This window comes from Oncorhynchus mykiss, chromosome 12 (genome assembly GCF_057628025.1).
Source record: "Oncorhynchus mykiss isolate SJ-2025 chromosome 12, ASM5762802v1, whole genome shotgun sequence".
Classification (NCBI taxonomy): Eukaryota; Metazoa; Chordata; class Actinopteri; order Salmoniformes; family Salmonidae; genus Oncorhynchus; species Oncorhynchus mykiss.
Window position 1 is genome coordinate 87,173,771 of NC_143033.1, and position 24,926 is coordinate 87,198,696.

At 41.6% G+C, this 24,926-nt stretch overlaps 1 protein-coding gene across 2 annotated transcripts in view; it reads left to right on the forward strand.

Annotated features, from left to right (window-relative positions):
- Positions 1–24,926, forward strand: part of ppap2d (phosphatidic acid phosphatase type 2D) — a 34,395-nt gene that overhangs the window by 1,957 nt on the left and 7,512 nt on the right. The window lies entirely within an intron of this gene.

Consider the following 24,926-nt stretch of genomic DNA (forward strand, 5'->3'; position numbering starts at 1 on the left):
GGCAAGCAACAACAGAGGACAAACATAGGTACATGATAATGGTTTAAGAATTACATTATTTTAAAAAAAGTATCCGCATATCGTGAGTCAGAGGTTATTAAGGAACTCTAGTCTGCACTCAACTCCATGGACGAGTTGAGGTACTTGGCAACAATATCGCTAATGTGTGCAACAAAGTTATTCTGCCAAGTTAGGAGGCTATTATATAATTCAATAAAGCATTGGATAATGGCCCGGATACAGTTTGAATGCTGATAGGGTTAGCATTGTTAAGCCATAATGTGGAACATGAGGCAATCTGACAATCACTCACAAACACAGAGGGACTATTGGGTTGCTACTCTGTGGTAGTTATCATTGGTTACTCCTCAACTAACATGAGTGAAAGACAATTGTGTGCCTAACTACACCCCTGAAATGAAATGGGGTGGGGGGGGAGTCGATCAGCCTCTCTGGTGCTGGCACTATGTGAAAGCAGGGAAAAGTGGTTTGTTTTGAAGTCGTTAACATGACACAAACAGGACTATAAGGAGGAACCCGTCCAGGCAGACAGACAGGTCTGCCAGAGCACCGTTGGCGGTTACGAGCTGCCTGTTTCTTCCCAGACAGACACACTGACAGACAGGTTCACTCTCACCGTGCAGCCTGTTATTCCTCCTTGCCTGCAGGTATGCTATTGCCTCCTCTGCTAGGTAGCATGCTTGACACTCATCAAGTGTTTAGGAAGTGTCTGGTAAGTGCCAGACAGAGACTGACTTGCCCAGAGTCAGAAGATGGGAAGGAAATATACTTTTTCAGTTTTTCGTAGCTCAGCCTAATGAGAACATGTGCGCTGGTGTTGACTTTCCTTATCCCTGACAGCCGGTTGCATTGCAACACTAGGATTGACTCAATCACCGGGTTGCATGCTTGAAAGAACATGAGTGAGCAATTTAGAAAGTGTATTTTTAAAGTATCTCAAGACAAACGGCAGCATGGCATGCTTGTCATCATCTTCCACAATTCACCACCATCATCTCTGGTATCATCATCTTCCCCCATTCACCACCATCATCTCTGGTATCATCATCTTCCTCTATTCACCACCATCATCTCTGGTATCATCATCTTCCCCCATTCACCACCATCATCTCTGGTATCATCATCTTCCCCCATTCACCACCATCATCTCTGGTATCATCATCTTCCCCCATTCACCACCATCATCTCTGGTATCATCATCTTCTTCTATTCACCACCATCATCTCTGGCATCATCCTCTTCTGGCATCAGCCTTGTTAATATAGTAGGAAGTAGTTAGTAGGAAGCTCTCTCATCCATATACAGTGGGGCAAAAAAGTATTTAGTCAGCCACCAATTGTGCAAGTTCTCCCACTTAAAAAGATGAGAGAGGACTGTAATTTTCATCATAGGTACACTTCAACTATGACAGACAAAAATGAGAAAAAAAATTAATTCACCACCATCATCTCTGGTATCATCATATTCCTCTATTCACCACCATCATCTCTGGTATCATCATCTTCCCCCATTCACCACCATCATCTCTGGAATCATCATATTCCTCTATTCACCACCATCATCTCTGGTATCATCATATTCCTCTATTCACCACCATCATCTCTGGTATCATCATCTTCCCCCATTCACCACCATCATCTCTGGTATCATCATCTTCCTCTATTCACCACCATCATCTCTGGTATCATCATCTTCCTCTATTCACCACCATCATCTCTGGAATCATCATATTCCTCTATTCACCACCATCATTTCTGGTATCATCATCTTCCTCTATTCACCACCATCATCTCTAGTATCATCATCTTCCTCTATTCACCACCATCATCTCTGGTATCATCATCTTCCCCCATTCACCACCATCATCTCTGGTATCATCATATTCCTCTATTCACCACCATCATCTCTGGTATCATCATCTTCCTCTATTCACCACCATCATCTCTGGTATCATCATCTTCCTCCATTCACCACCATCATCTCTGGTATCATCATCTTCCTCTATTCACCACCATCATCTCTGGTATCATCATCTTCCCCCATTCACCACCATCATCTCTGGTATCATCATATTCCTCTATTCACCACCATCATCTCTGGTATCATCATATTCCTCTATTCACCACCATCATCTCTGGTATCATCATCTTCCTCTATTCACCACCATCATCTCTGGTATCATCATCTTCCTCTATTCACCACCATCATCTCTGGTATCATCATCTTCCCCCATTCACCACCATCATCTCTGGTATCATCATCTTCCCCCATTCACCACCATCATCTCTGGTATCATCATGTTCCTCTATTCACCACCATCATCTCTGGTATCATCATATTCCTCTATTCACCACCATCATCTCTGGTATCATCATCTTCCTCTATTCACCACCATCATCTCTGGTATCATCATCTTCCCCCATTCACCACCATCATCTCTGGTATCATCATATTCCTCTATTCACCACCATCATCTCTGGTATCATCATATTCCTCTATTCACCACCATCATCTCTGGTATCATCATCTTCCTCTATTCACCACCATCATCTCTAGTATCATCATCTTCCTCTATTCACCACCATCATCTCTGGTATCATCATCTTCCTCTATTCACCACCATCATCTCTGGTATCATCATCTTCCCCCATTCACCACCATCATCTCTGGTATCATCATATTCCTCTATTCACCACCATCATCTCTGGTATCATCATCTTCCTCTATTCACCACCATCATCTCTGGTATCATCATCTTCCTCTATTCACCACCATCATCTCTGGTATCATCATCTTCCCCCATTCACCACCATCATCTCTGGTATCATCATCTTCCCCCATTCACCACCATCATCTCTGGTATCATCATATTCCTCTATTCACCACCATCATCTCTGGTATCATCATATTCCTCTATTCACCACCATCATCTCTGGTATCATCATCTTCCCCCATTCACCACCATCATCTCTGGTATCATCATCTTCCTCTATTCACCACCATCATCTCTGGTATCATCATATTCCTCTATTCACCACCATCATCTCTGGTATCATCATATTCCTCTATTCACCACCATCATCTCTGGTATCATCATCTTCCCCCATTCACCACCATCATCTCTGGTATCATCATGTTCCTCTATTCACCACCATCATCTCTGGTATCATCATATTCCTCTATTCACCACCATCATCTCTGGTATCATCATCTTCCTCTATTCACCACCATCATCTCTGGTATCATCATCTTCCCCCATTCACCACCATCATCTCTGGTATCATCATATTCCTCTATTCACCACCATCATCTCTGGTATCATCATCTTCCCCCATTCACCACCATCATCTCTGGTATTATCATCTTCCTCTATTCACCACCATCATCTCTGGTATCATCATCTTCCTCTATTCACCACCATCATCTCTGGTATCATCATCTTCCTCTATTCACCACCATCATCTCTGGAATCATCATATTCCTCTATTCACCACCATCATCTCTGGTATCATCATCTTCCTCTATTCACCACCATCATCTCTAGTATCATCATCTTCCTCTATTCACCACCATCATCTCTGGTATCATCATCTTCTCCCATTCACCACCATCATCTCTGGTATCATCATATTCCTCTATTCACCACCATCATCTCTGGTATCATCATCTTCCTCTATTCACCACCATCATCTCTGGTATCATCATCTTCCTCCATTCACCACCATCATCTCTGGTATCATCATCTTCCTCTATTCACCACCATCATCTCTGGTATCATCATCTTCCCCCATTCACCACCATCATCTCTGGTATCATCATATTCCTCTATTCACCACCATCATCTCTGGTATCATCATATTCCTCTATTCACCACCATCATCTCTGGTATCATCATATTCCTCTATTCACCACCATCATCTCTGGTATCATCATCTTCCCCCATTCACCACCATCATCTCTGGTATCATCATCTTCCTCTATTCACCACCATTATCTCTGGTATCATCATCTTCCCCCATTCACCACCATCATCTCTGGTATCATCATCTTCCCCCATTCACCACCATCATCTCTGGTATCATCATCTTCCCCCATTCACCACCATCATCTCTGGTATCATCATCTTCTTCTATTCACCACCATCATCTCTGGCATCATCCTCTTCTGGCATCAGCCTTGTTAATATAGTAGGAAGTAGTTAGTAGGAAGCTCTCTCATCCATATACAGTGGGGCAAAAAAGTATTTAGTCAGCCACCAATTGTGCAAGTTCTCCCACTTAAAAAGATGAGAGAGGACTGTAATCCAAAAAAATCCAGAAAATCACATTGTAGGATTTTTAATGAATTTATTTGCAAATTGTGGTGGAAAATAAGTATTTGGTCAATAACAAAAGTTTATCTCAATACTTTGTTATATACCCTTTGTTGGCAATGACAGAGGTCAAACGTTTTCTGTAAGTCTTCACAAGGTTTTCACACACTCTTGCTGGTATTTTGGCCCATTCCTCCATGCAGATCTCCTCTAGAGCAGTGATGTTTTGGGGCTGTTGCTGGGCAACACGGACTTTCAACTCCCTCCAAAGATTTTCTATGGGGTTGAGATCTGGAGACTGGCTAGGCCACTCCAGGACCTTGAAATGCTTCCTACGAAGCCACTCCTTCATTGCCCGGGTGGTGTGTTTGGGATCATTGTCAATCTGAAAGACCCAGCCACGTTTCATCTTCAATGCCCTTGCTGATGGTAGGCTTTGTTACTTTGGTCCCAGCTCTCTGCAGGTCATTCACTAGGTCCCCCCGTGTGGTTCTGGGACTTTTGCTCACCTTGTGATCATTTTGACCCCACGGGGTGAGATCTTGCGTGGAGCCCCAGATCGAGGGAAATTATCAGTGGTCTTGTATGTCTTCCATTTCCTAATAATTGCTCCCACAGTTGATTTCTTCAAACCAAGCTGCTTACCTATTGCAGATTCAGTCTTCCCAGCCTGGTGCAGGTCTACAATTTTGTTTCTGGTGTCCTTTGACAGCTCTTTGGTCTTGGCCATAGTGGAGTTTGGAGTGTGACTGTTTGAGGTTGTGGACAGTTGTCTTTTATACTGATAACAAGTTCAAACAGGTGCCATTAATACAGGTAACGAGTGGAGGACAGAGGAGCCTCTTAAAGAAGAAGTTACAGGTCTGTGAGAGCCAGAAATCTTGCTTGTTTGTAGGTGACCAAATACTTATTTTCCACCATAATTGGCAAATAAATTAATAAAAAATCCTACAATGTGATTTTCTGGATTTTTTTTCCTCATTTTGTCTTTCATAGTTGAAGTGTACCTACGATGAAAATTACAGGCATCTCTCATCTTTTTAAGTGGGAGAACTTTCACAATTGGTGGCTGACTAAATACTTTTTTGCCCCACTGTATATGCAGATCTTATCTTATACTCAGCTGGCCCCTCCCCGTATTTTGTGTTAAATGCTCTACAACAACGCTTTCTTAGTGTCCCAACAAGCTTTCTCTACCCTTAAACTTGTTCTGAACACCTCCAAAACAAAGGTAATGTGGTTTGGTAAGAAGAATGCCACTCTTCCCACAGGTGTGATTACTACCTCTGAGGGTTTAGAGTTTGAGGTAGTCACCTCATGCAAGTACTTGGGAGTATGGCTAGATGATACACTGTCCTTCTCTCAGCACATATCAAATCTGCAGGCTAAAGTTAAATATAGACTTGGTTTCCTCTATTGTAATTGCTCCTCTTTCACCCCAGCTGCCAAACTAACCCTGATTCAGATGACCATCTTACCCATTCTAGATTACAGAGACATAATTTATAGATCGGCAGGTAAGGGTGCTCTCGAGCGGCTAGATGTTCTTTACCATTCGGCCATCAGATTTGCCACCAATGCTCCTTATAGGACACATCACTGCACTCTCTACTCCTCTGTAAACTGGTCATCTCTGTATACCCGTCGCAAAACCCACTGGTTGATGCTTATTTATAAAACCCTCTTAGGCCTCACTCCTCCCTATCTGAGATATCTACTGCAGCCCTCATCCTCCACATACAACACCCGTTCTGCCAGTCACATTCTGTTAAAGGTCCTCAAAGCACACACATCCCTGGGTCGCTCCTCTTTTCAGTTCGCTGCAGCTAGAATGAGCTGCAACAAACACTCAAACTGGACAGTTTTATCCCGATCTCTTCATTCAAAGACTCAATCATGGACACTCTTACTGACAGTTGTGGCTGCTTTGTGTGATGTATTGTTGTCTCTACCTTCTTGCCCTTTGTGCTGTTGTCTGTGCCCAATAATGTTTGTACCGTGTTTTGTGCTGCTACCATGTTGTGTTGCTACCATGCTGTTGTCATGTGTTGCTGCCTTGCTATGTTGTTTTCTTATGTCTGTCTTTATGTAGTGTTGTGTTGTCTCTCTTGTCGTAATGTTTGTCCTATATTCATATGTTATTTATTTTTATTTATTTAAAAAACCCAGCCCCCGTCCCTGCAGGAGGTATTTTGCCTTTTAGTAGGCCGTCATTGTAAATAATAATTTATTCTTGAATGACTTGCCTAGTTAAATGAAGGTTCAATTAAATAAATACAAATAAAAATGTACTTTTGGTTATTTCTTGATAGATAATGATTGGCGTCACTATCTTCAGCTATATTGTGAATTAACAGTATGCCTTGTCTCTAGTTGTCTCTGTCTCCTCTCCAACAGTATGCCGTGTCTCTGTCTTCTCTCCAACAGTATGTCGTGTCTCTAGTTGTCTCTGTCTCCTCTCCAACAGTATGTCGTGTCTCTAGTTGTCTCTGTCTCCTCTCCAACAGTATGTCGTGTCTCTAGTTGTCTCTGTCTCCTCTCCAACAGTATGTCGTGTCTCTAGTTGTCTCTGTCTCCTCTCCAACAGTATGCCTTGTCTCTGTCTCCTCTCCAACAGTATGTCGTGTCTCAGGGATTCCAACCAAATTTCCCTAAATGTCAGCAGCAGATTCCTCAGGCTGTTGACCCTCGTTATCTGCCCCGTCAAGGGACTCATTTATTACAGTCACTCTGGAATTCCCCCAAGGCATTCCATTCTAATGGCCTTATAAGTTAGGAGGGAATCCACTTTGCTCAGTGTGGTCCCTTCTTTACTGCAGTGAAGTAAACATGTTAACACTGTGGTATGGCATTACGAATGACTGTTATTAACACGGTGGTATGGCATTATGAATGACTGTTATTAACACGGTGGTATGGCATTATGAATGACTGTTATTAACACGGTGGTATGGCATTATGAATGACTGTTATTAACACGGTGGTATGGCATTATGAATGACTGTTATTAACACGGTGGTATGGCATTATGAATGACTGTTATTAACACGGTGGTATGGCATTATGAATGACTGTTATTAACACGGTGGTATGGCATTATGAATGACTGTTATTAACACGGTGGTATGGCATTACGAATGACTGTTATTAACACGGTGGTATGGCATTATGAATGACTGTTATTAACACGGTGGTATGGCATTATGAATGACTGTTATTAACACGGTGGTATGGCATTATGAATGACTGTTATTAACACGGTGGTATGGCATTACGAATGACTGTTATTAACACGGTGGTATGGCATTACGAATGACTGTTATTAACACGGTGGTATGGCATTATGAATGACTGTTATTAACACGGTGGTATGGCATTACGAATGACTGTTATTAACACGGTGGTATGGCATTATGAATGACTGTTATTAACACGGTGGTATGGCATTATGAATGACTGTTATTAACACGGTGGTATGGCATTATGAATGACTGTTATTAACACGGTGGTATGGCATTATGAATGACTGTTATTAACACGGTGGTATGGCATTATGAATGACTGTTATTAACACGGTGGTATGGCATTATGAATGACTGTTATTAACACGGTGGTATGGCATTACGAATGACTGTTATTAACACGGTGGTATGGCATTATGAATGACTGTTATTAACACGGTGGTATGGCATTACGAATGACTGTTATTAACACGGTGGTATGGCATTATGAATGACTGTTATTAACACGGTGGTATGGCATTATGAATGACTGTTATTAACACGGTGGTATGGCATTATGAATGACTGTTATTAACACGGTGGTATGGCATTATGAATGACTGTTATTAACACGGTGGTATGGCATTACGAATGACTGTTATTAACACGGTGGTATGGCATTATGAATGACTGTTATTAACACGGTGGTATGGCATTACGAATGACTGTTATTAACACGGTGGTATGGCATTATGAATGACTGTTATTAACACGGTGGTATGGCATTACGAATGACTGTTATTAACACGGTGGTATGGCATTATGAATGACTGTTATTAACACGGTGGTATGGCATTATGAATGACTGTTATTAACACGGTGGTATGGCATTACGAATGACTGTTATTAACACGGTGGTATGGCATTATGAATGACTGTTATTAACACGGTGGTATGGCATTATGAATGACTGTTATTAACACGGTGGTATGGCATTACGAATGACTGTTATTAACACGGTGGCATGGCATTATGAATGACTGTTATTAACACGGTGGTATGGCATTACGAATGACTGTTATTAACACGGTGGTATGGCATTATGAATGACTGTTATTAACACGGTGGTATGGCATTATGAATGACTGTTATTAACACGGTGGTATGGCATTACGAATGACTGTTATTAACACGGTGGTATGGCATTATGAATGACTGTTAATCAGAGCCTAAAACCAGGATCAATTCATAATGAAGGCTTTCACTTTGGCTTTGACTTAAATACGTATGTGTGTGACCGTGTGTGTGTGTGACCAGGTAATACTGTCCCCCAGATCAAAAATACGTCTAAGTGGGATGATTGATGTTTCACAGAGAGAGCATTTTTCTACTGTGTCAGTATGTCTCTCAAGCATACAGATGGATGTCTCAATCTGTGTGTGAGCATTCCTCCTGCACGCATTATTGAGCTTTCAAAAGAGGAGCTCAGGTCTGAACAGAGTCCATGTTCTGTGGCCATGCTGTGCTAGAGACACTGCGTCCAGCAGCATAGGCAGGGTCAGAGGTGAAGGGTCAGTCATTGACGTACCTGTGGGCAGGCTGAGACAAGTCTGCTTGCCTGCCTCCTGTACAGCCGTCTCTCTCTCTCCAGCACAGGTGGTCCTCACTCTGTCATCACAGTTATTTGGGCCCTTAAAAGTAATTGGAAGGTGATCTGAAGTCTTGAGTGGTTTGTGAAAACCATCAATTACAGTGACCACGCAGTCCTTCATATTTGCTCAGGATAAGGATTCATAGATGAAATTAGACCCAAATCAATAGCAAAATTAGAGCATGGATTTTAACTGCCTCAACTAGGCTGGGTCAAATGTTTTTGAATAGCACTTAAAACTTCTTACGGATCATTGGGACGCTAGCGTGTCACCTTGACAACATCCGCTGAAATTGCAGCGCACGAAATTCAAATTACAAGAATCGTAATATTAAGAGTCCCAGCTACATAACAAATGGTCCTTTTGATCAATAAAGTCCTTCTTTATATCCCCCAAAAAGTCAGTTTCATTGGCGCGCTTGACTCAGTAATCCATCGGTTTCCACGTTCAAAATGTATACAAATTAATCCCGTAAATTACCAATTAACGTCTTCCAAACATATCAAACAACGTTCCTAATCAATCCTCAGGTACCCTAATATGTAAACGATAAAATGTAAGACGGAGAATACCGGAGACCATTATCGGAGATAAATAACGATCACCAGAACGTGCAACAAACGCTACAGCCAAAATGGGAGCCACTTACTAAAACTACAAATTCTAGCTAATTTTTCAAAAAACAACCCTGAAAGTCTTTCTAAAGACTGTTGACATCTAGTGGAAGCCCTAGGAACTGCAATCTGGGAGGTATTCCTTTTATATTCCCATTGACAGCCATAGTAATCAGGGGTGAACTGAAAAAAATAGAATTCTGGATGGATTGTCCTCGGGTTTTCAAATGCCATATCAGTTCTGTTATACTCACAGACATTATTTTAACAGTTTTGGAAACTTTAGAGGGTTTTCTATCCAATACTACCATTTATATGCATACCCTAGCTTCTGGGCCTGAGTAACAGGCAGTTTACTTTGGGCACCTCATTCATCCAAACTTCCGAATACTGCCCCCTAGCCCGAATACGTTTTTAAGCTCTCCCTGAGAGACAGTGACCGGTGAACACCACAGACTCGATTACTGGTTGTGTGTGGGACTGAGTGTGTGTGTGTGTGGGACTGGGTGTGTGTGTGTGTGTGTCTGTGTGTAGGAGGGTAAGAAGACTTGAGGTAGCTCACCAGAGAGGATGGCCTGTATCTCCTGGAGTGATCAGAGAAAGGGTCCTTGTTATCTGGGATCCTTGGTACGTCCCTACCTCATTGAAGTTTACATGTAAAAGGGTTAGGGTTAGATTAAGGATAGGGGATAGGGTTTAGGGTAGGGATAGCATTAACCTCAGAGCGAGTTCAAAGGTCCACTTCTTTCATGCTTTTCTCCGCTCGCTTTCCCGCTCTTTCTTCTTCTTGCGTCAACTATTTTGGGATGGAAGGTGTCCAGAAGAGGGGATGACGCGTGGTGAAGTGCGCGTGTGCGTGCGTGTGTGTTTTCTTGGGCATACAATATGTTTGTGTAAGTGGGCTTGTGTTTCTGTTCAGCTGGCAGGGAAAGCTGTCGAGTGAGACAGTGAGAGGGCCAGCATGCTGCAGCATGCCACTGCGTCAGGAATATTTTAAGCAGTCCTCTCGCTCTGGGCCTGTGTGTGTAACCGTGCGTGTGAGTTTGTCTCTGTGTTTTTAGTGCTCTTGCATGGTCATGTTGAACAGTATGCGCTTGTGTGCATGTGCCTCTGTTTACAAATTCACTGATGCATTTTCACTCAATGTTTTTAGCCCTAATGGAATACATGATGAAGTCATTACATGGGAACATGGCAGTATTCTGACGTTGACAGATGCAGCTTCCAATAAAAGAAACCCAATCAAACGATTAGCTGAAGGAAAAAGTGATGCTGCTCTTTCCCCAGTTGCTATAGGACATTTCCATGTAAAAGGAGCCATGAGCACCAACATGTTAAGTTCATAGGAGCATGTCAAATCAAAACTAAGAGTCTATTTTTGATAAATTAAGCCATATGTACATTTTTCAATTATTTTCCATCCTAAAAATGAGGAATAAGCAAAGACTTTGATTTGTGGTCAAACAGATGGAAAAAGGGTCTTAGACAACATCTAGCAGGAAAAGTCTGACAAGGTATTAGAAATGCATCCATATTGAAGTAAAGACCCCTGCCAACTAATATCAGCACTTATATTTAGTTTTGGAGAACTTATTTGCCTCCAGTAAGTTTAAGAAACAGTGCCTTGTGCCTTGTAATTCCGTTATAAAAAACACACATTATCTTTCAGATATTTTCACATTTTTCTCCCTCATGAGGACTGAGGATAATGAAAGTTCACAGAAGTAATAGTTAAAGGTAGACCTACCAGTTAGTTATAGTGTTTTTACTAATATCAAGTTTATTAATTATTAAGGGATTAAAACGCGTAATTCTGTTACCAAATTGGCAATTGAATTACTGGAAATTTGTAATGCAATTACTGCAATTGAATTGACTACAATGGGAAATCATAGTAGTCACAAACCACAGATGGGTCACCTGCTACTGTCCTCCCTTCAGCTGACATGATGTTCAGTTCATAACAGTTTGTTTCCTCTTTCTGTCGTCTGGGGCCGCATAAGTGTTTTTTCGGTCCAAATAGTGTAAATAAAAAATCATTATTATCTGGTTGGAAAAACGCTTTCAGTGTAAAGTTAAATGACTAAAGCCACATATAAAGTAAGTAGAAAAGACAATGGACCTATATATTTTAAAATACCGTAAAATGTATTAGAGTGAGGCTTCTATTTGAGTTAGGTGTCTATATCTGTAATTGCACACAGCTTTTGCTAATTTGCATAGTTAATTGTTTAATTCCAGTATTTACTTCCAGAATTGTAATAATTTTTTAAATTTCCTTCACAAATGTGTTATAATTTACACACTGTCACATTTCTTTTATCATAGTATGCCCCTCTCTCTCTCTCTCAAAAAAACAACCTTTTCCTTGACAATAATTATTCTCCTTTGACTGCATTTTCGCCATTTAAAAAAAAAAATTTATATATATTTTTAAAATTATTCTTTTTTTGGGGGGGGGGGGGGGGGTTCTGTACTGTCAAAGTTGTTGACTGTTTTTGTGCTTGCCAGTTAGCTAGCAGTTCTCAGCTGTTAGCAGAAAATGGCTAGAAGGTTCTTAATGGCGATTTAAAGAAAGACAGTTGCCATAATTTTTTTGAGTCATTACTGAATTATTTAATGTAACAAATCAAACATTAAACTGCTTAAAATATTATGGTAATTCATGGTAACCTCCGTAAACACTTCATTTACACCCACCGTTTCTTTGAGACTGGAATTTATTTGCTGAAATGTGTGCTGCTGCCCGGCTATTAAAAGGGACTTGTGGCTATTTGAGACTGCTTTTAATTGAAGTTTTACGGTACTGTAATCTTTGAGAACTAACAATCACCAAAATGAAAGGTAGACAGTCATGGAGAATAGAAAATTCCCAAAACATTAATATCAGTATTGATTTTGCTATTATGTTTAAGCAAAATAACATGGAATTAGCTATGGCAAAATGCATAGAATTGCAGGAGATTGCATTTAAAATTACAAACAATTCTCTACACTGCCTAAATAGGAGCCTCTAAATAAAATTCAGAAATTCAGCCTCATCGATGGGTTGGTTACGCCCATTGGCCTGAAACAGCCCCCGGCTGGGAGAGGCAGGGTGGGGAGCGGGAGCAGCAGATCCACTGTAGGGGTCAGAAGTCAGCTTGGGGTATCTCCCACACCCAAATTGCTACAAATTCTCCCTATTCTCCCTTTGTTGAAGTGAGTTTTTCCATATAATCGGTGTTAAGAATGAAGGGTAAAGCCTTGTGTTGGTTTGCCATCTCTGGTTCCCCCTCAACCATCCTTTCCCTGTCTGTCAAAACAAATGAGTCCTCCTTCTACCCCCTGCTCCTCCATGTTGGCTTTCAGACAGCCACCCTCCTGGTGCCTTCCCAGCATGGCCCCCTATCTACCCCATCATCCTATCCTCCTGACACATCTTACCTGCCGGATCCCCCTTTAGCCACCTCAGCCCCAACCCTCTTCTGTCTGGCTGTCTGAATCTCTTCCAACCACAGGCAAACCACTAAACCAAACAGTCTGACAGCACAGTCTTCACTGCACTTATCATATACCACAGACAAGCAGACAGAGCACTCCCCCCACCCTTACTGTCACACTGCAGACAGACAGCCGCCTCTCCAGCCACCCAGCCTGAACTACACACAACCTTACCTTCACGCCACGCCACAGACCACCAAACCCCTTTACATACATACCACCGAGACCCTCGCCACACACTCTTAGCTCCAGAGCACAGCTGCAGTGCTGCAGGAACAAGTCAGTGGAGTGGGGTTAGAACAGAGAGGCTAGGGGGAAGCGTGTCTGGACCTGACGACAGCTACAGTAACAGTTACACAGCCTGGAAACTAGAGACAGCACTACCGATAGTGGGTGGGAGGGAGGGGGGTTCAGAGGCTTGGAAATTGGAAGTAGGCTTTCATCTCTTCCTCCTGATTTGTTTTTTGAGTTAGCTCTGTTGTTTCGTGGGACAGATAGACCGTGTATCGAGTGATTATGTTGGTGATTATGTGTGCAGTAAATAACATTCTGGTTGTGTGTGTATGTGCGTCCAGCTGCAGCAGATGCTGCTGATATCAGATAGCCTGTGAGATGCCGTTGGGCTGTTTTTGTTTCCCAGGCTTTGTCCCTTGATGATCAGTCTTTTTGTGTAGGCATCATGGCAGACAAAACAGTGAACAGTGCACCCAGTTAGAACAATCCAGACAATTTAGGAGAGGGGACAGCAACGCCCCCCCCCCCCCCCCCCCCCCCTATCCTGTACCACCTGAATTAGCCCAACAAGTAAAAGCTGGGAGAAAGGACACCGTAGTGCTCATCCACACACATATTCGAACAGGGCGGACACACACACACACACACACACACACACACACACACACACAGTTGCTCTAATCAGGAGGATGGTGGTTTACTAGTCATAATCACAGCCCAGGTGCCAATGACTTCATCTCCTGTCTGAGGCTTACCAGGCTCACCCCTGTATAGTGGGTGTGTGTCCATGTGTGTGTCCATGTGTGTGTCCGTGTGTGTGTCCGTGTGTGTGTCCGTGTGTGTGTCCGTGTGTGTGTCTGTGTGTGTGTCTATGTGTGTGTCCGTGTGTGTGTGTGTTGCACACCCAACTACTATTTTATACAAAGACTCTTTGTCCTTAAATGTCAGGTGAAACACAAAAGACGTCTGGTCCTGCTCTGTGACTCTCACTGACTCAACACAGATAGAGATCACATACACACTATGTTGTGGCCAGGACACATTGTCTAAGAACAGTCTTCAGGGAATAGAAGTCCAGCTCTGTATAGTAGACACATCTACCAGTTACAATGGTATTATTAGGGATTACAGCAGGGTTTACTAAAGTTAGAGTAACAGCACCTCTCTATGTGATGATTCACTACACCAGTTACAATGCTATTATTAGGGATTACAGCAGGGTTTACTAAAGTTAGAGTAACAGCACCTCTATGTGATGATTCACTACACCAGTTATAATGGTATTATTAGGTATTACAGCAGGGTTTACTAAAGTTAGAGTAACAGCACCTCTATGTGATGATTCACTACACCAGTTACAATGGTATTATTAGGGATTACAGCAGGGTTTACTAAAGTTAGAGTAACAGCACCTCTATGTAATGATTCACTATACCAGTTACAATGCTATTATTAGGGATTACAGCAGGGTTTACTAAAGTTAGAGTAACAGCACCTCTCTATGTGATGATTCACTACACCAGTTACAATGGTATTATTAGGGATTACAGCAGGGTTTACTAAAGTTAGAGTAACAGCACCTCTATGTAATGATTCACTACACCAGTTACAATGCTATTATTAGGGATTACAGCAGGGTTTTACTAAAGTTAGAGTAACAGCACCTCTCTATGTGATGATTCACTACACCAGTTACAATGCTATTATTAGGGATTACAGCAGGGTTTACTAAAGTTAGAGTAACAGCACCTCTCTATGTTGCACACCCAACTACTATTTTATACAAAGACTCTTTGTCCTTAAATGTCAGGTGAAACACAAAAGACGTCTGGTCCTGCTCTGTGACTCTCACTGACTCAACACAGATAGAGATCACATACACACTATGTTGTGGCCAGGACACATTGTCTAAGAACAGTCTTCAGGGAATAGAAGTCCAGCTCTGTATAGTAGACACATCTACCAGTTACAATGGTATTATTAGGGATTACAGCAGGGTTTACTAAAGTTAGAGTAACAGCACCTCTCTATGTGATGATTCACTACACCAGTTACAATGCTATTATTAGGGATTACAGCAGGGTTTACTAAAGTTAGAGTAACAGCACCTCTATGTGATGATTCACTACACCAGTTATAATGGTATTATTAGGTATTACAGCAGGGTTTACTAAAGTTAGAGTAACAGCACCTCTATGTGATGATTCACTACACCAGTTACAATGGTATTATTAGGGATTACAGCAGGGTTTACTAAAGTTAGAGTAACAGCACCTCTATGTAATGATTCACTATACCAGTTACAATGCTATTATTAGGGATTACAGCAGGGTTTACTAAAGTTAGAGTAACAGCACCTCTCTATGTGATGATTCACTACACCAGTTACAATGGTATTATTAGGGATTACAGCAGGGTTTACTAAAGTTAGAGTAACAGCACCTCTATGTAATGATTCACTACACCAGTTACAATGCTATTATTAGGGATTACAGCAGGGTTTTACTAAAGTTAGAGTAACAGCACCTCTCTATGTGATGATTCACTACACCAGTTACAATGCTATTATTAGGGATTACAGCAGGGTTTACTAAAGTTAGAGTAACAGCACCTCTCTATGTTGCACACCCAACTACTATTTTATACAAAGACTCTTTGTCCTTAAATGTCAGGTGAAACACAAAAGACGTCTGGTCCTGCTCTGTGACTCTCACTGACTCAACACAGATAGAGATCACATACACACTATGTTGTGGCCAGGACACATTGTCTAAGAACAGTCTTCAGGGAATAGAAGTCCAGCTCTGTATAGTAGACACATCTACCAGTTACAATGGTATTATTAGGGATTACAGCAGGGTTTACTAAAGTTAGAGTAACAGCACCTCTCTATGTGATGATTCACTACACCAGTTACAATGCTATTATTAGGGATTACAGCAGGGTTTACTAAAGTTAGAGTAACAGCACCTCTATGTGATGATTCACTACACCAGTTATAATGGTATTATTAGGTATTACAGCAGGGTTTACTAAAGTTAGAGTAACAGCACCTCTATGTGATGATTCACTACACCAGTTACAATGGTATTATTAGGGATTACAGCAGGGTTTACTAAAGTTAGAGTAACAGCACCTCTATGTAATGATTCACTATACCAGTTACAATGCTATTATTAGGGATTACAGCAGGGTTTACTAAAGTTAGAGTAACAGCACCTCTCTATGTGATGATTCACTACACCAGTTACAATGGTATTATTAGGGATTACAGCAGGGTTTACTAAAGTTAGAGTAACAGCACCTCTATGTAATGATTCACTACACCAGTTACAATGCTATTATTAGGGATTACAGCAGGGTTTTACTAAAGTTAGAGTAACAGCACCTCTCTATGTGATGATTCACTACACCAGTTACAATGCTATTATTAGGGATTACAGCAGGGTTTACTAAAGTTAGAGTAACAGCACCTCTCTATGTTGCACACCCAACTACTATTTTATACAAAGACTCTTTGTCCTTAAATGTCAGGTGAAACACAAAAGACGTCTGGTCCTGCTCTGTGACTCTCACTGACTCAACACAGATAGAGATCACATACACACTATGTTGTGGCCAGGACACATTGTCTAAGAACAGTCTTCAGGGAATAGAAGTCCAGCTCTGTATAGTAGACACATCTACCAGTTACAATGGTATTATTAGGGATTACAGCAGGGTTTACTAAAGTTAGAGTAACAGCACCTCTCTATGTGATGATTCACTACACCAGTTACAATGCTATTATTAGGGATTACAGCAGGGTTTACTAAAGTTAGAGTAACAGCACCTCTATGTGATGATTCACTACACCAGTTATAATGGTATTATTAGGTATTACAGCAGGGTTTACTAAAGTTAGAGTAACAGCACCTCTATGTGATGATTCACTACACCAGTTACAATGGTATTATTAGGGATTACAGCAGGGTTTACTAAAGTTAGAGTAACAGCACCTCTATGTAATGATTCACTATACCAGTTACAATGCTATTATTAGGGATTACAGCAGGGTTTACTAAAGTTAGAGTAACAGCACCTCTCTATGTGATGATTCACTACACCAGTTACAATGGTATTATTAGGGATTACAGCAGGGTTTACTAAAGTTAGAGTAACAGCACCTCTATGTAATGATTCACTACACCAGTTACAATGCTATTATTAGGGATTACAGCAGGGTTTTACTAAAGTTAGAGTAACAGCACCTCTCTATGTGATGATTCACTACACCAGTTACAATGCTATTATTAGGGATTACAGCAGGGTTTACTAAAGTTAGAGTAACAGCACCTCTCTATGTGATGATTCACTACACCAGTTACAATGGTATTATTAGGGATTACAGCAGGGTTTACTAAAGTTAGAGTAACAGCACCTCTATGTGATGATTCACTACACCAGTTACAATGGTATTATTAGGGATTACAGCAGGGTTTACTAAAGTTAGAGTAACAGCACCTCTATGTGATGATTCACTACACCAGTTACAATGGTATTATTAGGGATTACAGCAGGGTTTACTAAAGTTAGAGTAACAGCACCTCTCTATGTGACGATTCACTACACCAGTTACAATGCTATTATTAGGGATTACAGCAGGGTTTACTAAAGTTAGAGTAACAGCACCTCTATGTAATGATTCACTACACCAGTTACAATGGTATTATTAGGGATTACAGCAGGGTTTACTAAAGTTAGAGTAACAGCACCTCTATGTAATGATTCACTACACCAGTTACAATGCTATTATTAGGGATTACAGCAGGGTTTACTAAAGTTAGAGTAACAGCACCTCTATGTGATGATTCACTACACCAGTTACAATGGTATTATTAGGGATTACAGCAGGGTTTACTAAAGTTAGAGTAACAGCACCTCTCTATGTGATGATTCACTACACCAGTTACAATGCTATTATTAGGGATTACAGCAGGGTTTACTAAAGTTAGAGTAACAGCACCTCTATGTGATGATTCACTACACCAGTTATAATGGTATTATTAGGTATTACAGCAGGGTTTACTAAAGTTAGAGTAACAGCACCTCTATGTGATGATTCACTACACCAGTTACAATGGTATTATTAGGGATTACAGCAGGGTTTACTAAAGTTAGAGTAACAGCACCTCTATGTAATGATTCACTATACCAGTTACAATGCTATTATTAGGGATTACAGCAGGGTTTACTAAAGTTAGAGTAACAGCACCTCTCTATGTGATGATTCACTACACCAGTTACAATGGTATTATTAGGGATTACAGCAGGGTTTACTAAAGTTAGAGTAACAGCACCTCTATGTAATGATTCACTACACCAGTTACAATGCTATTATTAGGGATTACAGCAGGGTTTTACTAAAGTTAGAGTAACAGCACCTATCTATGTGATGATTCACTACACCAGTTACAATGCTATTATTAGGGATTACAGCAGGGTTTACTAAAGTTAGAGTAACAGCACCTCTCTATGTGATGATTCACTACACCAGTTACAATGGTATTATTAGGGATTACAGCAGGGTTTACTAAAGTTAGAGTAACAGCACCTCTATGTGATGATTCACTACACCAGTTACAATGTTATTATTAGGGATTACAGCAGGGTTTACTAAAGTTAGAGTAACAGCACCTCTATGTGATGATTCACTACACCAGTTACAATGGTATTATTAGGGATTACAGCAGGGTTTACTAAAGTTAGAGTAACAGCACCTCTCTATGTGACGATTCACTACACCAGTTACAATGGTATTATTAGGGATTACAGCAGGGTTTACTAAAGTTAGAGTAACAGCACCTCTATGTAATGATTCACTACACCAGTTACAATGCTATTATTAGGGATTACAGCAGGGTTTACTAAAGTTAGAGTAACAGCACCTCTATATAATGATTCACTACACCAGTTACAATGGTATTATTAGGGATTACAGCAGGGTTTACTAAAGTTAGAGTAACAGCACCTCTATGTGATGATTCACTACACCAGTTACAATGGTATTATTAGGGATTACAGCAGGGTTTACTAAAGTTAGAGTAACAGCACCTCTATGTAATGATTCACTACACCAGTTACAATGGTATTATTAGGTATTACAGCAGGGTTTACTAAAGTTAGAGTAACAGCACCTCTATGTAATGATTCACTACACCAGTTACAATGGTATTATTAGGGATTACAGCAGGGTTTACTAAAGTTAGAGTAACAGCACCTCTATGTGATGATTCACTACACCAGTTACAATGGTATTATTAGGGATTACAGCAGGGTTTACTAAAGTTAGAGTAACAGCACCTCTATGTGATGATTCACTACACCAGTTACAATGGTATTATTAGGGATTACAGCAGGGTTTACTAAAGTTAGAGTAACAGCACCTCTATGTAATGATTCACTACACCAGTTACAATGCTATTATTAGGGATTACAGCAGGGTTTACTAAAGTTAGAGTAACAGCACCTCTATGTAATGATTCACTACACCAGTTACAATGGTATTATTAGGGATTACAGCAGGGTTTACTAAAGTTAGAGTAACAGCACCTCTCTATGTGATGATTCACTACACCAGTTACAATGCTATTATTAGGGATTACAGCAGGGTTTACTAAAGTTAGAGTAACAGCACCTCTATGTAATGATTCACTACACCAGTTACAATGGTATTATTAGGGATTACAGCAGGGTTTACTAAAGTTAGAGTAACAGCACCTCTCTATGTGATGATTCACTACACCAGTTACAATGGTATTATTAGGGATTACAGCAGGGTTTACTAAAGTTAGAGTAACAGCACCTCTATGTGATGATTCACTACACCAGTTACAATGTTATTATTAGGGATTACAGCAGGGTTTACTAAAGTTAGAGTAACAGCACCTCTCTATGTGACGATTCACTACATCAGTAGCAGTAGATTGACTTCTGGATAAACAAGCAGCTTAGACCTGAGGTTGAGGACCAGAGGCCTGCCTGGCTGAAGAGAGACGGACCACCCCTGGAGGGTAGTAGGGGAGCGTTCTCCTCTCTTCCCCAGTGACTGTCCCCTCCCCTGCCCAGAACAGCAGGCCAAGTGGGTGGTTGGTTGGGGTCACCCCTCAAGAGATCTAGTGGTCACTGGTCACTCAGCACCCATGGTATACTATATAGTGACTGTCACCTAAAATGTTGGTTGATGCCCTGTTGAGTAGTAGGCTATGTTACAGTCTAGTATTGATATTCATGTGTTAATAATATACTAGTACTGTTTGGTGAAGCTGTTAGTTTGGGTCTGTCTGTTTGTTCAGTGCCTGTCTATGGGTTGTTTAGTTTGCTGTGGTTTCTTTGGCTCCAGGGTGGTTTATTTGGTTAGCTATGGTTGGTTGAGGTTTTTGTGGGTAATTTGGGTTTTTATGTGGCTTGTTTGGTTGCGTGTTAGTCCATGTGGTGTTTTGTGGGTTGTTTGTGTGTGCAAGTGGGGTTTGTGTGTGTGTGTTCTGGGGGTATTCTGCTGGACGAGGCGAGGTTCTGTTTACAGAGCAGGTCCCAACAGAGCCCAGTTCTCTGACCCTCACATTCCAGAACCACCGCTAATCGTCTCCGTCTGTGAAACACTTCACCACATCTCTCAATTCTCAATCTCTCTCTCCCTCTCTAGAGCCCCCCAACCCTTTATCCATCCCCCTCTCTCCCTCTCTAGAGCCCCCCAACCCTTTATCCATCCCCCTCTCTCCCTTTCTCTGTTTGTCAATTTTCCATACCCCCTCTAATCATGTTTTCCTAGTCTTTTGAGTTTGACACTGTTTTATTGACTGGTACACATTATGAGCAATATGCCCTCAAAGCATCTGCATAAATAACACACATAATAACTAACACGTAACATCTGCCCCCTCCTCCACCCTCCTGCTCTCTGCTCTCTCTCTCTCTCTGTCTTTATTCTCTTTCTCCATGGCTGTTCTGTTTTTTCTCTGTGTTGTTGTTCTCTTCTCACAGTGAGCTCATTCTGGGCTGTGGTCATAGAAGTGTAAATTAGAACCAGAAGAGTTTCTGAAGAGTGAGGCACATATCCCCTCTCCTCCCATTCCCTCGCCCTCTCTCTCTTCCTGTTTCTCCTCCCTCTCTCGGTCTCTCCCTTTGACTATTTGAAAGCATTCCCACTTTGAGAACTCCGTCCAACAGCACATTTGGCCCGTGTGTGTGTGGGTCTATGTTAGTGTTTCTCTCTCTCCCTCCCTCCCTCTCTCTCTGCTCCACTCTGCTCTGCTGCTGTGTCCTCTGAGGCTGCTCTTGGCCAGGTGCAGTGGTTTGCTCACAGCTGCCTGACAGATGAGGTGAGGGGCTCTGGAGTGTCTTTTGCATCTTCTTGTGAAAGCGTTTAGAGCCGGTGTAAACCCCAGTGTAAAGACTGGAACTTTACTGGGACTGGCTGAGACCTCTCAGACCTCTGAGGTTGTATAGGCTAGGTGCAGGCTCGGTTGACAGTGTGTGTTCTGCTGCAGAACATATCACATATGTGTTCTGTGTGTTCTCCATGGTTTCACAGGGGTGTGTGTTTGGGAAGTTTGTATAAGATGTGTTTTGTGGATTGAGGTTGGTATGTGGCAAACTGGCGGCCTCTTTTTTGTGTGGACTGTGTTGTTTGAGAGTAGCATTTTGAGGAGCTCTGTAAGCGAGCGTTGGTGGGTCCCGGCCATGTGAGCCCAGGCTGTCAAATCAAGTCAAAAGTTATTGGTCACATACACGCGTTTAGCAGATGTTATTGGTCACATACACGTGTTTAGCAGATGTTATTGGTCACATACACGTGTTTAGCAGATGTTATTGGTCACATACACGTGTTTAGCAGATGTTATTGGTCACATACACGTGTTTAGCAGATGTTATTGGTGACATACACGTGTTTAGCAGATGTTATTGGTCACATACACGTGTTTAGCAGATGTTATTGGTCACATACACGTGTTTAGCAGATGTTATTGGTCACATACACGTGTTTAGCAGATGTTATTGGTCACATACACGTGTTTAGCAGATGTTATTGGTCACATACACGTGTTTAGCAGATGTTATTGCGGGTGTAGTGAAATGCTTGTGTTTCTAGCTCCGACAGTGCAGTAATATCTAACAAGTAATATCTAACGATTTCAATACACACACATCTATGTAAAGGAATGGAATTAAGAATATATAAATATATGGGCGAGCAATGTCAGAGCGGCATATACTAAGATACAGTACAATAGAATGCAGTATATATCAATGAGATGAGTAATGGAACATATATAAACATTATTAAAGTGACTAGTGTTCCATTTATTAAAGTGGTCGATGATTTCAAGTCTATGTATATAGGCAGCAGCTCTAATGTGCTGCTTATGGACTTTAACACACAAATGTGGAAATGACAACGCACACATATTTACAGAGAGGTCAATACATCATTGACAGGGTCGTGGTCATAGTTTGCCTGCTGAGTGGTTGATGGCTCCCATTACTGTGAGAAACACACTAGAGGATCCAGCACTAACGCCTCAACCAGCCAGCCCCACACTTTTATTATGGCAGGAATGGAGACGCTGTCCATTAGCAGACTGACAAACCACAATAACATTGATTATAACTGTAACTCTGGCCCAGATACAGAGAGAGAGAGAGAGAGAGAGAGATAATTGTGGTAAAGAAGTAGCCACCATGTCATGTGTTTTCAGAGTATAGCTATAAAACCTATACAGGGTTTCAGCCCCTGACCTTGTCAGTGTGTGCTTGAGTCAAGAGAACCACATCTCTCTTCAGGGCCGTTCCATATGATTTCAATCCCTTTCTGACTGCACCTCTTTTGGTTTGAATGAAACCTTTCATACATGTTTGTCCATGTTGGAAGTGGTCAGAAAGGGACTTTTAAAAAGGTTTTTAAAAAACATTCAGGAGATGGAGGTTCTCAAAGTTGACCCATTTTTCATACCCCACACTACCATGAGACATTCATGTGTGCCTGTGTAAGTACCATTGGTGGGTTGGTTGGCCCTGCCAGACTGTCACATTGACAGAAGGCAGCTGCTGCAGCTGCTGCACACTAATATTAACATCTGGGTCAAAGGTGACATCCTGTCACAGTGTGGGTCAATGGGCCATTTGATCAGACCACCTTGTTTGGGCACAGTCATTTGGTTAATTCTGGATCTTAACAGGTGTGATGGGTTCATTCTACAGCCAATGTTAAGATGAGCTTAGTCAGAGAGGAAGAGGTGAAGCGAGAGACATAACTGGGCCCAAAATGTGTCTTCTGCAGCAGGTGGCTTTTTGAAATGGCCCTTTAAATTAAATTAAAACCAAAAATCAAATTTTTGTTTTCAGACATTTTTACCACCATTTTGACCTTGTGGCTGTGGTAACTAGTGGAAACCATTGTGCCTGATGTTCACATGCATATCTGGCCTCTCATTAGCTAGAATGGTCCCACCTGATCTTGCCCACATCTCGACTGTTTTCCATCTTTTAAGAAATGTGTTTTCATTGTTAGAGCGGCCACTGGAGTATCTAGCCAAGTATTTTTATTTATTTATTTAACTAGGCAAGTCAGTTAAGAACACACTCTTATTTATGATGGCCTACCCCGGCCAAACCCTAACCCGGACGATGCCGGGCCAATTGTGTGCCGCCTTATGGGACCCCCAATCATGGCCAATTGTGATACAGCCTGGAATCAAACCGGGGTCTGTAGTGACGCCTCTAGCACTGAGATGCAGTGCCTTAGATCGCTGCGCCACTATGGTTTAGGGCATATCTCACTCTTGAGTGTCTTCACTCTATTTCCCAGATCAGGCGTAAATACACACCTAGATCGATAAGAGGATTAAGGTTAGAGAGAGATTCTGATTGAAATGGGTTTGGGACCAGCAACCCTCATCCTGCTGTACAGGGTGTTCACCAGGGGGCATGTCTGGGGAACTGAATACCACAGTGATGAAGCGTGCTGATTTCTACAGGACTAACCCAAAGGAGGGGGTTCATGTTCCAAATGTTTTTGTGTTGTGAATGATCTAGGGTACCTCACGCTTTTGGAGTTTTCTCATGACCCAGAACCACCAAGTAAGCAAAATCAGGGTTTGTACCCAGGCCAACCCTTATCATCTGTGACCCACAGTCTATTCAGTAAACACATTTCTTAGACGATTCCCCTCCTCCAGGGTATTTAACCTGATTAGACCACAATAATCATGTCTCTATTAGATTCACCTGACTGACTGGAACACAGGGGGGGGGGGGGGTCAGTTCATCATAGGAAGCTGGAAGACCTTCAAAGACACTTAAAGGGATAGTTTGGCAATGAGGCCCGTTATCTACTTACCCAGAGTGGAAG